At 46.3% G+C, this 15,367-nt stretch overlaps 1 protein-coding gene across 4 annotated transcripts in view; it reads right to left on the reverse strand.

The window, feature by feature from the left end:
• The window catches only part of ANO4 (anoctamin 4), a 211,065-nt gene that overhangs the window by 97,944 nt on the left and 97,754 nt on the right, over window positions 1–15,367 (reverse strand). The gene's annotated exons all lie outside the window — the stretch shown is intronic.

Raw genomic sequence — 15,367 nt, forward strand, 5'->3', positions numbered from 1 at the left:
ACAGTGATTCCACTAAGACATTTGGAGTTCTACCACACATGCACCTCAGTCCATTTAATCAAACTGTAACTGATAGTGTTCTGATTACAGAAAACCTCCCATAATTTCAGGTTTTTTACTGTTCTATTTCTCCACTAGGTTCTGTTTTTATCTTATTCTGAGCCCGTGTCACTCAGTTTAAAAAATACATGCCACGGATTTCGGTTTTGGGTGGTTGGGATCTACGCTGCTTTGAATACTAACCTACAGGAGAACTAGGCTCTCACTCCCTCATATATTACTCCAGTGGCATATAGGAGCTATAAAGGCTCCACAACCATCCAGGAGAAAATTTCCCCATGGCAGGAACAGAGTCAGGCCTACATAGTACATAGCCTTATTGCTCTATGTTGTTCTCCCACATAACCCAAAGCAGATGCACAGAGATGGAGGGTGTGTCTCAGATGTGAGGAGGCTTTGTAAAGCTGAGTGCTATGAAAATTCTGGACTGTTTTGAGTTGTGACATGGCCCCAGTGACACGCAGGTGAAGACTGCTGTAATTAGAGCACCCCCTGAGGTCTTCTAATTTGTACCAGGGACCACACCGAACTTCACTCAGCCTAGAATTCAGGCAGCACAGAAGTGGTTTAAAGCCAGCTCTGCTTGCTTTCTCATGTATTATGCTTTCTGGGCTGCTCCTCTTCTGAGGTGCAGTATAGAATCTGTCCCCAAGTTTTTGTATTAGGTAGGTCTGTTGATTTGAGCAGTGAACTTGTATCTTTGGAATAAATTTTAAAGACTGTTTTATGAACAACATTTAGGGATGGAGCTAGAGCGGATATATGAAAGGAATTTCCAGGATGTTTTCTGAAGTGCCTCATACTACACGTTTCAATTCATGATGGGAAACCTCACAAAGTTCCAAGATTTGGTCTGAATAAGCATCCATCCAACTTATCCAACTTTCCTAAGCTGAAAACGGCATAAGATTAAGCTCTAGTCAGATGGCCTGAACTTAAAAGATGCTGAGCATCCACAACTTCCATTAAAGGAAACGGAAGCTGTAGACATTCAGCCTTTAGACTGTACGCTAGTAATCGTAACTAAGGAAGCTTTCCCTTATTACGGGGAAAGGGCCTTTTCTCCACTGTCCCTGAAAATATACCCCTACTAACTAGTTATTTGTAGTGGTGAACTTAAAATAATAATTCTACCAACTTCACCTCAAGGAACTCTTTCACAACTAAGATGACACCACCCACAACTATCACATCCCTGCCAACAGTCATAAGAAAAAAGAATAATCTGACTGGATACCCCCAGCAGACAGAACCACACCTAGGATCATTACATTAATTGCCTTAGGGTAGAAAATTGACTGTGAGTCTTCAACAAACATTACTTTCACCATAATCTCTGTACCACCTAGAGAATATACAGTCCCTGAAATCCAGATCAGATAGTGATCAAATCAGCAGACAAACAGGATGCCATCATAGTTCTCAGTCATGATGACTATGTCAAAATGACACAACCTACTATAAAGAACTCAAAGCTACCCCCCAACACAGAAATTCAAAAGATACCATCAAATCCTTCCCCAAACTACTAAAAGAAAAATTCTACAACCTTCCCTTACTCCCCACCTATGAACCCACCCACCCCAGGGACTTTCTACATGCTTCCCAAGACACACAAACAAGGGAATCCACACAGACATGCACTCTTACTGAAGGAATATCAGGACTCATACAAACCATCCTCAAACCAGTCACCACACAAAGGGCCAGCTTCCTCTAAAACAGTTCAAAACATTAACAGCCTCCCCTAGAACACCATTCTTGCCAACACAGATGTTGCCTCCCAGTACATCAACATCCCTCACCAGGACTGCCTCAAATACCTACAAGATAATGTACAACACTCAGAAATCCACCCTAACCACCTCACAAAACTCATCTTTTTCATTTTCACACCCACAACAACTTTCCATTTAACAACAAATACTCTGTCCAAACCATGGGAACAATAGGCCCCAACTTCTCCTGGCTCCTGTGTGCTTGCGACCTGCCGCCACCGGTCCCACCCCGACTCCATGCATTCCAACCTCTTCCCCAAAGTCCCTGACCCAACTCTGCCCCCTCCCTGCCCTTATTGGACTCCTTCCCCAAATCCCTGCCCTGGCCCCATCTCTTCCCCGCCTCCTCCTCGGAGTGCGCCACTTTTATGCTCCTCTCCCCTCCCTCCTACAGCTTGTTATGCTGTGAAACAACTGTTTCATGGCGGCAAGCACTGGGAGGAGAAGCAGGGACACGGTGTGCTCAGGGGAGGAGGTGGAGGTGAGCTGGGGTGGGGCGCTTGGCTGCTTGTGGGTACAGAGCACCCACCAATTTTTCCCCAGGGATGCTCCAGTCCCAGAGCACCCACAGAGTCGGTGCCTATGATGGGAACAGCTACGGGTATTATGATGGCTCTCCAATATGCAAACCTCTTCAAGGGCTAATTTCTTGAAAAATGCATCATGAAACCAATGATATACCTGAGATATATTGATGATATTTTCATCCTCCAGACAGATGACCTATACTTGCTCAAATTTCCACCACAACTTCAACCACCACCACCACCACCCATCTATCAAACTCTCTCTAGAACACTCTCACACCAGCAGCAATTTCCCTGACACAATGATCAGCATCAACAATGGATCCCTACAAACATCTATATAAAAGAAACTCCATGTTCAAGAAACTTTCCTTTACAGATCCAGCAGCCACCCCAGCCACCCCAATAAATCAGTTATCTACTGCCAGGCACTCAGATATCATAGAATTTGCTCTGAAGACAAAGTTCGGGATACACACCTTCAGCAAATAAGGATACTCCAACTGAGAAGTGGATCGCATCATAGAATGGGCCACCCAAATACCCTGGGAGAACCTGCTTCAATACAGAAAAAATCCCCCCACTGACCACATACACCTAGTTGTCACGTACCAATTTCCACTGGAACCCATATGGACTGTCATCAAACAGTTACAACTCATACTTGATGGGGACCACATCCTGAGAGAAATCTTTTCGGAACCCCCACATCTGGCCTTCAAACAACCTTCCAACCTCACCAAGCTTATCATCAGGAGCAAGCTCCCACAGACCAGGATACACCAGTTCCAAGTGGCATCAGATCCTGTCAGAACAACAGATGCAAAACTTGAAGACATATCTCCACTGCTATGATGATCAATACCTCCCCCAACACATCTTTCAAGACCCATGGGCACTATGCATTCCCATTAAAACATGGTGTACCTTGAACAGTGCATCAAATGACCCATAACAACTATGTGGGTGAAACCAGACAATCACTACACTCTTGAACAAACTTGCACAGAAAAATGATAAAAGACAAAAATACCACATCACGCATGAGTGAACAGTTTTCACAAAGCAATCACTCCACATTTGACTTCCCAGTCCTCAAAGTAAACCTGCACAACATCTTAACAGATGAACCTGTGAACTTAAGTTCATAACTCTTCTAGACACTGAAAAACATGGACTTACCAGAGACACTGGTTTTATGGCTCATTATAACAATTTGTAACACACCACACTGCCTAATAATCATTAATTACACAGCTCATTTTAAGTGGGTTCCTACAGCAAGTGTGAACCCCTAATGCTTAACAATCTGTCCTAACTTGTGTTTAGTTTAAACAATCTAGTTACGTTCCCCATACGTAAAAAAGAGCTCTGTGAAGCTTGAAAGCTTGTCTCTTCCACTAACAGAAGTTGGTCCAATAGGAGAAATATTACCTCTCCTACCTTGTCTCTCTCATAACCTAGGACCTATACAGATACAACACACTGCAAACAACTACAAAATTTTAAGCTGTCTAGATAGTGTCCCAGCACAGCCCTCCTCAGCCTGAGGGGTTATGATTGCACATGGAACTATTTTCCATTTACTTTTTTTAGTGTTTTATCCAATTATATGGTAAATAAAGCTCTAATGAGAAGTCAAACAGTTTCCATAATTTTCTTTGAAATAAGAGGAAAGGAAAAAATCCTGACACACAGCTTGAAATCTCTATGCAAAATTTTTGAGCATTTTCCGAACTAGGAAGTAGAGAGTTAGAAATTCATAACTAATTAATATAGTTCCCATTCCCAGCTGAGCAGCAATTCATTTTAAAATAAAATAACTAAGATCTAATATAATAACAATGAATTACTGTGATCTCTGAATGAAAAATTATTTCAGATCTTGTGCAGTGAACATTCCCATAGCTGACAGTCTTCAGAAAAATTATTGCCTGCACAGAAAGACCCTTTATGAACCACAGCCACTGGAGGACAGGGACACCTAATGGCCAGATTATTATTTTCTATCTTTTCCCTTTTCCTTCCCAGACTTCAAACTCCTAACCTTGCTTGAATAGAGCACTTTTCCTTTAGTACGGAGATTTCCCCCTTCTCCATTATTGCTACTTGGAAAGGAGGAGGAGGTTTGGATGCTTTCAGTACTGACAGTTTTATGATACACACAGTGAGTTATGCCTTGTCAAGGTTTTTTGCCCACTTTGAACTTTAGCGTCCAAAAAGTGGGGACCTGCATGATCACTTTTAAGCTTAATTCCTAGCTTAGATCTGGTACGCTGCCACCAGTGAAAAATATAGTGTTTGGCACACTTCCTGTTCCCCCAAAACATTCCCTGGAGAACCCAAGACCCAAACCCCTTGGGTCTTAAAACAAGGAGAAGTAAACCATCCCCCTCTTTTCCCCCCACAGATTTTCCCCTCCCTGGGTTACCTTGGGAAGCTATACAGATCCAAACTCCTTGGATCTTAAAACAAAGAGGAATTAACCATTCCCTTCCTTTCCCTCCCACCAATCCCTGGTGAGTTTAGACTCAATTCCTTGGATTTCAAAACAAGGAAAAATCAATCAGGTTCTTAAAAAGAAAGCTTTTAATTAAAGAAAGAAAATGTAAAAATTATCCCTGTAAAATCAGGGTGGAAATTGCTTACAGGGTACTTAGATTCATGTAGCCTAGAGGGACTTCCCCCTCCCCCCATCTTTGCCTGAGATTCAACGTTACAGCAAACAGAGGTAAAAATCCTTCCAGCAAAAAAAGACACATTTACAAGTTAAGAAAACAAACATAAGACTAATCTGCCTTTCCTGGCTATTACTTACTATTCTGAAACATGAGAGACTGATTCAGAAAGATTGGAGAAAACCTGGGTGTACGTCTGGTTCCTGTTAGCCCCAAGAGCGAACAACGAACAAAACAAACAGCACAAAGACTTCCCTCCACCAAGATTTGAAAGTATCTTGTCCCCCCATTGGTCCTCTGGTCAGGTGTCAGCCAGGTTCACTGAGCTTCTTAACCCTTTACAGGAAAAAGAGACATTAACCCTTAACCATCTGTTTATGACATGCCTTCAGAATAAAAGCTTAGGGTACACTGCAAAAACTGTAGTCACACCTTAAAAATCTTGAGATCTGCTCTTCTCTCCTGTCGCTGTTGTCAGTTTTTTGAGGATTTAGTGCTGTGTATTTAAAGCCTTTCTCATAAATTCCTCCCCCTGCCTGGCCCTTTACGCGTGCTGTGATGTTCAGAAGGGGAAAGGCCTTGCTTACGATATGCTAAAATCTTAGCATAGGAGTATTGTAAGTATTTTTCTCCCCAAACCAAGCAAATCATTGTGACAGACTGTCAATATATTGTAATATATTGAACAAACTATATGGAATTAAGATAACTTTACTGAGTTAAATCAAGTCATAGTGAATTGGGGTTAACAACTTTGGGGTATATTGTATTAAAATGCGATTGTGTATGAGTTGTTGGGGCATTGTATGTACCTTCTCCAGTAGAGAGGGGTGATGATAATGTAATTTCTTCATTATCAACACTTTGAAGCTTGTTCTGAGCTGAAACTGATAAACTTGTAACCACAAGGATGCCCCTACGGTGGGGTATTAAAAGACACCACTTGCCAGAGCCCATGTAAGAGATGGGATGAACTTCAGTAACTTTTAAGCCTGTGCATAGGTTCTTTTATTGTTTTTTATGTTTTCTCCTTAATGCTTTGTACTTTAAGAATAAAGGAGGCTTGCTTAGAAAGAACTGCGTGGTAACTTACATCTGTAGCAATTACACTGTTATCCATTTCTGAAGAGAAAACAATCAAGTGTCTTAAGGCAACCTGTCTGTTCTGGGAATTACACAGTGGAGAAAAGGGAACTATTCAGCTTGAGAATGCCCTAGTCAGAAATGAAAGACATGCATCTCTCTACCCAAGAGAGGTGACAGGTGGGGAGCTGGAAGCCAAACGTGGGTGCCCTTGCTGTACCTTTGAGGAGAAATACAGGTGCCATTGCCTTGAACTGTGACAGAAATAATCTATCCATCCAGGCGTTTCTAAAGTGCCTGTCACCTGGTGAACCCATCACCAATGAAGACTATGTTCACACCACGTTTCAAGCTTCAAACTTCAGCCATATTTTTGCTGCAGACCTGCATATGAAAACTGTAACTAGAATTTAAAAAATAGGAAAATGTTGATTTGTTTCTCCACCCTTGCTGAACTCAAATACAGCCAAAGGGAACTTGAAACAAGCAAGCAAGCAAGAAAATAAACTACTTTCAGGCAGAAATCAAGCATGAAAAATTTCAGCTCAAAAAGGTAAATATTTCAGAAAGTTATAAGCATATAAAATCAGGCTGATCAGATAACTGTTCTACAACCTTAACTGCAGTGAGTGTGAACAGTGAGCATGATAATTAAGTGAAATTCTTATTTCAAAATGCAATTTTTGTGTATTCATTTTTTTTGAGACAGGCTTTATAAGTGTTTTGCTGCATTGCCATCTACTGTTTATTCAGGGATTCATAAGGCCAGATTCTTGGAGCAACACTGATTTACACCAGTAGAGAAGAAGCCCATATGTTTTAAGGATGGAGGGACCGTTATAAAAATCTGGTCTGACCTCCTGTGTTACAAAGGTCATAGAATCTCCCTAATAATTCCTGTATCAAGACCAACAATTTTAGGTTCAAGTGATGAAGAATCTATGGCCTGGTCTACACTACACTATTGGCATTTATACTGATTTTAGCAGCGTTAAACCGATTTAACGCTGCACCTGTCCACACAACGAGGCCCTTTATATCGATATAAAGGGCTCTTTAAACCGGTTTCTGTACTCCTCCCCGACGAGAGGAGTAGCGCTGAAATCGGTATTACCATGCCGGATTAGGATTAGTGTGGCCGCAAATCGACGGTATTGGCCTCCGGGCGATATCCCACAGTGCACCATTGTGACCGCTCTGGAAAGCAATCTGAACTCGGATGCACTGGCCAGGTAGACAGGAAAAGCCCCGCGAACTTTTGAATTGCATTTCCTGTTTGTCCAGCGTGGAGCTGTGATCAGCACGGGTGGCAATGCAGTCCCAAATCCAAAAAGAGCTCCAGCATAGACCGTACAGGAGATACTGGATCTGATCGCTGTATGGGGAGGCAAATCTGTTCTATTAGAGCTCCGTTACAGAAGACAAGATGCCAAAGCATTTGAAAAAGGCCACAGCAGGGACTCAGCATAGTGCTGCATGACAAGCGTAACGGAAAGCCAAAGAATCAAATGGACGCTCATGGAGGGAGGGAGAGAGGGAGTACTGAGGACTCCAGCTATCCCACAGTCCCCGCAGTCTCCGAAAAGCGTTTGCATTATTGGTTGAGCTCCAGATGCCTGTAGGGTCAAACACATTGTCCAGGGTGATTCAGGGTATAGCTCGTCAATTAATCCCCCCTCCACACCCCCTGTGAAAGAAAAGGGAAAAAAATTGTTTCTTGACTTTTTTATATGTCACCCTATGTCTACTGCATGCTGCTGGTAGACACGGTGCTGGGGCAATGAACAGAAACACCCTCTCCCCTCCCCTCCCCGGTGGCAGACGGTACAATATGACTGCTATCCATCGTCATCATCAGCCCGTGAGTGCTCCTGGCTGGCCTCAGGTGAGGTCAGCTGGGGGAGCCTGGGTCATTCCCAGCAGATGGTACAGAATGGCTGGTAACCGTCTTCATCATAGCAACTGGGGGCTGAGCTCCATCAGCCCCCTCCTTTCATGTCTAAAGAAAAGATTCTGTACTGCCTGGACTATCATAGCAGCAGGATGCTGGGCTCCTCTCCCCTGCCCCATTTAATGTCCTGCCTGGACTATCATAGCAGCCGGAGGCTGCTTCCCCCTCATTTTATCTCACTAACAAGTCAGTGTTTCTTATTCCTGCATTCTTTATTACTTCATCACACAAATGGGGGGGACACTGCAATGGTAGCCCAGGAGGGTTAGGGGAGCAGGGAAGCAACGGGTGGAGTTGTTGCAGGGACACCCGCTAGAATGGCATGCAGCTCATCATTTCTGCGGGATCTGACATGGAGCGGCTGTGCTCTCTGGTACACTGGTTCTCTAGCACATTTGCCCCATATTCTAGGCAGGACTGACTCTATTTTTAGATAAACCATAAAGAAGGGAATGATCCGGGGGGTCATTCCCATTTTTGTCTTTGCGCCCCTGGCCGACCTCAGCCAGGACCACCCATGACAGCTGCAGACGGTACAGAACGACTGATAACCATCATCTCATCGCCAATTTACAATGGCATGGCAGACGGTACAGAACAACTGATAACCATCTCTGCTACCTTGCAAAGGCAAATGAATGCTGCTGTGTAGTGCTGCAGTACCGCCTCTGCCAGTGGCATCCAGTACACATATGGTGACAGTGACAAAAGGCAAAACGAGCTTCATGGTTGCCATGCTATGGCGTCTGCCAGGGCAATCCAGGGAAAAAGGGCACGAAATGATTGTCTGCCGTTGCTTTCACGGGGGAAGGAATGAGTGACGACATTTACCCAGAATCACCCGCGACACTGTTTTTGCACCATCATGCATTGGGATCTCATCCCAGAACTCCAATGGGTGGGGGAGACTGCGGGAACTATGGGATAGCTAAGGGATAGCTACCCACAGTGCAATGCTCCAAAAATCGACGCTAGCCTCGGTACATGGACGCACACCACCGAATTAATGCGCTTAGTGTGGCCGCGTGCACTCGACTTTATACAATCTGTTTTACAAAACTGGTTTATGTAAAATCGGAATAATCCCATAGTGTAGACGTACCCTATCACATCCCTTGGTAAGCTGCTCTGATGGTTACAAAAACATGCACCTTTTTTTTCAGTTGAATTTTTGTCATCAACTTCTAGCCATTGGATTTTATTATTTCTCAGTCTGCTAGATTAATGAGTGCTGAAGTATTAGGTATCTTCTCCCTTTTTAGGTACTTTTAAACCATAAACTGGTTGCCTCTTAACCCTTCTTAAAAGGTAAATCTATTAAGCTCTTTAAGTCACTCACTGTTAAGAGTGGTTTCCCAAACCTCAAATAATTTTTGTAGCTCTTTTCTGAATCCCTCTACAATTTTTCAACTTCCTTTTAAACAAAACTGGACAAAGTATTCCACCAGTGATCTCTTCAGTGCTCGTCATTGAGTGACCCCTGCTTGAGCACCCTCCTGAAGCAGGCCAGGCCACAAAATACCTACATCTGCCTCAGTTTCCCCTTTATATGGCCCACCCAAAGGAATATTGTTTCTCCCAGTGGCAAATTCAAACCCTTTTATTCATACAAGTGCCACACTCTGCAGCTCCCTTACAGCGACAATTCCCAGGGCCGCCCAGGGGATTCAGGGGGCTTGGGGTCTTCAGCGAATTGTCTTCGGCAGACTTTGGCAGCGGGTCCCAGAGCGGAAGGACCCCCCCCGCCGCCGAATTGCTGCTGAAGACCTGGAGCAGAAGAAGCTCCTGGGGCCTGGGCCCCGCAAGAGTTTTCCAGGGCCCCCGGAACGATTGAAGGACCCTGTTACAAGGGCCCCTGCGGGGCCTGGGGCAAATTGCCCATCTTGCCGCCCTCCCCCCCCCCCGATGGCCCTGACAGTTCCTCTCAAAAACCACAAAGTAAAACAAGGTTACAATACATCAGCTCTTCAGTCGCCTTCCAGGATCATCATTCCCAGGTCAACCACCTGAGAGTCATTAACTACTCTGTCCCAGTTCTTCCAGGCCTGTTCCAGGACCCTCACTCTTCAGGCCTCCTACCTAGAGTTCCAAGACCTGCTTCTCTCTCATGGGTCTCCTCTTGTAGCCCCAAGTCATGCTTCCCACAAGAGGAGCCTCTGCAGCGTTACACTCCCCCAGACCTCTTTGCCTGTGAATCCTACTCATGCTCAGGGAACCTCCCTCCAGGACCAACCCTTTGTTCTGGGGCTCCTCCCACAGCCCTCCATTCAGGTCTTCTGCCGGAGGGCTCTCTGCAGTGTTACACTCCCAAGGCCTCCTTGCCTTTGAATCTCCATGCTTCCTGGGATTCTCTCCAGAGTCAACCCCTTGCTTCAGGGGCCTGCCTACAGTGACCACACACTGGTTCTTCCCCTCATTCCTCGGGGCCACTGTGCATGAGCCTTTCTGCAGCTTGGCAGGGTTCTCCAGCTCAGACAATCCTCCCAACAGTTTTCCTCAGCACGTCTTAGTGTATGCACAACAGGCCTCCGGTGGCATGTAACCAGGATTCATCACCAAATTTGGTCCGCTGGTTGGATCATTAGCTTCCCCAGCACGGGCTGGGTACTGACAGAGAATGCAATGTGAATGCTGATCCATGCCTTGCTTCTCAGCAATCATCTACAGCAGCTCACAGTTACTGCTGTCCAAGGCCGGTGCAACCATTTAGGCAACCTAGGTGATCGCCTAGGGTGCTGGCATTTGGGGGAGGCGCCATTTTCTTCGGCAGCGACCGTGGCGACTGGATCTTTGGCCACCCCAGTCACCTCCAGCATTTAGGCAGAGGGAGCTGGGGCAGGGGAGCGCAGGGAGGCCTGCCTGCAGCAAGTAAGGGTGGGGGATGGCAGGCAGAGGAACTCCCTGCCCCAGCTCACCCCTGCCCCGCCTCCTCCCCGAGCATGCCATGGCCGCTTCACTTCTCCCGCCTCCCAGGCTTGTGGCGCCAATCAGCTTAGGCGCCCCAAGCCTGGGAGGTGGGAGGAGAAGTGAAGCAGCCGTGGTGTGCTCAGGGTGGAGGCGGGGCAGGGGTGAGGTGCTTCATTTCTCCTGCCTCCCACGCTTGCAGCGCCAATCAGCTTAGGCGCTGCAAGCCTGGGAGGCGGGATAGTGAAGCAGCCACGGCGTGCTCAGGATGCTCGTGCGTGGAGCAGGGGCGAGCTGAAGCGGGTGCGCAACTCACTGCTGCTCCATCCATCTCTTCTCTGCTCCCAGGCAGCTCTTACCTGCCCCTCCTGACTATTTCAGCCTCTTCTCAGGCAGCTCTCACCTGCCCCTTTCTGTCTTCCTTCAGGAACCTCCTCCTTTCAGCCTCTTTTAAGCTTAACTGGGGGTCAATTGACCAGTCACAGACACACTGGCCTCTTCCCTCTTAAACAGCCAGTGTCACCCTGTGACAGCCCAGCCACGAACAGAGAGAATATTACCTCTCTGCTCCTATTTGATATTCCTTTGTTTATACATCCAAGGATTGTGTTAGTCTGTCTAGCCACGGAGTTGCACTGGGAGCTCATGTTGGGTAAGGAATCAGCTGAACAAAGACACTTTGAATCCCTGGAGGGGATGCTTAGGCTACGTCTATACTGCACACCCCTGGTGGCAGTTTGTAGGGTACGTGTAGTGACACAGCAGAGAGAAAATCAAGCTGCAAACACACGGTGGTGTGTAGCTACATATGTCAGTGAAAGCCTATGATGAGGGAAGGGAGTGGGGAAAGGTTTCAGCAGCAATGAAGTGTGAAAGCATTCAGCAGCTCTCATCTGCTCACCACTTTCTCTACAGTGGGGGAAGTGCTTCAGCAGCGGGGAGCAGGACGAGCCTTTCCCTGCTGCCAGAGTTTTTCCTGTGGTGAGGGGAGGACTCCAGCAGTGAGGAGCTGGTGGAGTTGTTCCCTGCAGTAGGGAAAGGCTCCAAACAGCAGGGAGCTGCCAGAGCCTTTCCCCACTGTCTTCCCCTTCCCAGAGCGCTTTCCCACTGCAAGGCTGGCATGGAAAGTCAACGTTACCATTGGTCTAGAGAGGGAAGGGAGGATAGCGGTGGTCGCAGATCTGTGCCAGTACACTGTGCAACAGGAGCGGAGGAGGTATGGCTGCTATTTCAAGCCATAGGCTGAAGTGGCACCTGCACCTGGCTTTTTGCAACTGGAGTGAATTTCTCCCATTTTGAACACTCAGTGAACCTTTCCCTCTGCCACCAACTAAAACCACCTACTAGCAGAAACAAGTTGGCCAAATATTACTCTGGGGGCACACACATAACTCCCATTGAAAATAATGGGAAAACCAATTCACTTGTGAGGGTAGAATTTGTCCCTGATCAACATACTGTTTTGTACAAGTACTTTAGCAAATTTACTTGAGGTGACTCAGCTAGACAGAGTGTGGAAATTCATCTGGTACACCTTAGCACTGAAAAACAATAAGCTAAGTTACCATAACATTTCTAAGATGGTAGCTTTCCATTCCTTGCTCCCCAGTACTTCACTAAATGTTCCCAAAATGTCACTTGAGGACCTGCCAGGTTTGAAACCTGAATGTTAAATTCACTTTAGCTTGTAACTTTTTCTCTTTCATTAAAAAAACCTGATGACAGATTTAATGGTGAAAGGCTAATAACAGTGACAGCTGAACCTCTGCCAATCTGATATGGAAGCATATGTTTATCAGCATGCCACACAATATTCTGGTTGAATGTTAATTCAGCTTTGGTCTGCTTCTTAGGACAGGACATTGCTGACCTCAGAATGCATCATTATCAATGTTGTATATTATACTGAAGAATTACTATGAAAAGTTAGGCAAGAGACCACTACACATAATAGTATTTCAACATGAAAGAGAAATAATTAATTCTCTTACTGACCAAACCCTGATACTTCATGAATGATTTTTTTTTTGGGGGGGGGGAGGAAGGAATTTATAAGGACATTTAAAAACAACAACAGAACAAATCTCCTGATTCTGTTCTCACAATGGTATAAACAGAAGTAGCTCTCTTGAAGTCAATGGAGTTACACATTGTACTTAAAGTGGTCTGAAAAAAGCATGTGTGGGGGGATGTCTATCATCCCCAAACCTGGCAGTCCCCCTGACCAGCAATTAATTTTGACCCTCAACTCCCCATATCTGTTTTGCTCCTCCCTCCGCAGCTAAACAGTAAATATTCATGGATTCATTGATTCCAAGGCCAGAAGGGACCACTGTGATTGTCTCATCTGACCTCCTCTATAACACAGCCCACAGAACTTCCTACAACTACTTCCAAGAACACATCTTTTAGAAAAACATCCAATCTCAATTTTAAAATAGTCAGTGATGGAGAATCCACCTGGCCCCAGGGTAAATTGCTCCAGTATACTACATAATTAATTTAAGGAGTCATTTGACTCAAGCAAACTAAAAGTAAAAAAGTGGTTTATGGATAAAGTACACCAATAATTGTAATTCTAGTGCTCAAATTTGAAATTGTGTAAGTAACTTTTGGTTTGCGTTTCTTGTGAAAGGTGGGTAATGATCTACATAATTTAAAAGTGACCTGAAATGCTTCTTTAAATATATGCTAGATATTCTAAATACAAAATGTATTCATTAAAAAAATATTAACTAATGCATTTTACAAGGAAACTGTACATCTTTTTAACTGAAGATATGAGTTCAGGGTTCCATGTCTCTCCTGCAGCAGCTGATGACGTCAATGACCTTACTGTCAAGAGCTACTAGTACAGGGGCCAGTTTGTTTACCTGCCGCATCCGCAGGTTCGGCTCATCTCTGTTCCAGGCCAATGGGAGCTGCGGGAAGCGGCATGGCCCAAGGGATGTGCTGGCCACAGCTTCCCCCCACCCCCATTGGCCTGGAGCAATGAACTGCAGCCAGTGGGAGCTACAATTGGCCGAACCTGTGGACGCAGCAGGTAAACAAACTGGTCCGGCCCGGCAGGGTGCTTACCCAGGCGAGCCGTGCGCCAGAGGTTGCCGATCCCTGTACTAGTACATTCGCTTCACTGTTTACACTGCTTTAGATGTTAATTATGTCATCAGCTTTAGCATTGACATCACAGATTCTGAAGCTTAGGTCTTGGCAGATAAATAAACCAGCCAAAAATAAACGAAGTAATATTTTTATCTCTTGGGCACCACCAATGAGCTCCCTGCCCCAGAAAATGTACAGTTTAGGTGCCACACAAGACTTAGCAGGTGAAAGAAATAGAGCAATAGGTTAGGATGGTTTGGGAGGGTGACACAGCAATAAAACAGGGTTTAGCGGAACAGCAGAAGTCTTAGTTAGGCAAGTGGTGAGCTAAGACTTCCACTTTTTTGCTCAACTCTGTTTTATTGTTACCTCCCACTCCCAGCCAATTTGTCTGTTTTGTTCTTCTGTGCATGCTCACATTCCAACTGACATAAGGTTGCCAACTTTCTGCTTGCACTAAATAGAACACCCTTGCCCCGCCCCTGCTCACTCCATCGCCCCTCACTCTGTTGCTCACTCTCCCCACCCTCACTCAGTGGCTCATTTTCACTGGGCTGGTTCAGGGGGTTAGGGTGTGGGAGGAGGTGAGGACTCCAGGGTCGGGTCAGAAATGAGGAGTTTAGCGTGTGGGAGGAGGCTCCAGGTTGAGGCAGTGGGTTGGAATGCAAGAGGTAGTGAGGGCTCTGGCTTGAGATGTGGGCTCTGGGGTGGAGTCAGGGATGAGGAGACTGGGTACAGGAGGGGGCTCTGGAGTGGAGCCGAGGGGTTCAGAGTATGAGAGGGGGCTCTGGGCTGAGGCAGGGGGTTGGGGTGTGGGTGTGGGTTCTGGGGTGGAGCCAGAAATGAGGGGTTCAGGGTGCAGGAGGGGGCTCTAGGCTGGGACCGAAGGGTTTGGAGGGCAGGAGGGGGATCAGGGCTGGGGCAGAGGGTTGGGACGGGGGGAGAGGGGCTCCGGCTGGAGATGCGTGGTTTGAGGTGCAGGTGCTCTGGGCTGGGGATGAGGGGTTCAGAGGGTGGGAGGGGGATCAGGGATGGGGCAGGAGGGTGAGGGCTCCAGCTGGGGGTGTGGGTTCTGGGATGGGGCTGGGGATGAGGAGGTTGGGGTGCAGGAGGGGGTTCCAGGTTGAGATTGAGGGGTTTGGATGGTGGGAGGGGGATCAGGGCTGGGACAGGTAGATGGGGTGTGGGAGGGGTTCAGGGGTGAAAGGTCTTGGCGGCGCTTACCTCAAGCAGCTCCCGGAAGCAGACATATGTCCTCCCTCCTATCTTCTATGCATAGGCGCG

Source organism: Gopherus evgoodei, chromosome 1 (assembly GCF_007399415.2).
Source record: "Gopherus evgoodei ecotype Sinaloan lineage chromosome 1, rGopEvg1_v1.p, whole genome shotgun sequence".
Classification (NCBI taxonomy): domain Eukaryota; kingdom Metazoa; phylum Chordata; order Testudines; family Testudinidae; genus Gopherus; species Gopherus evgoodei.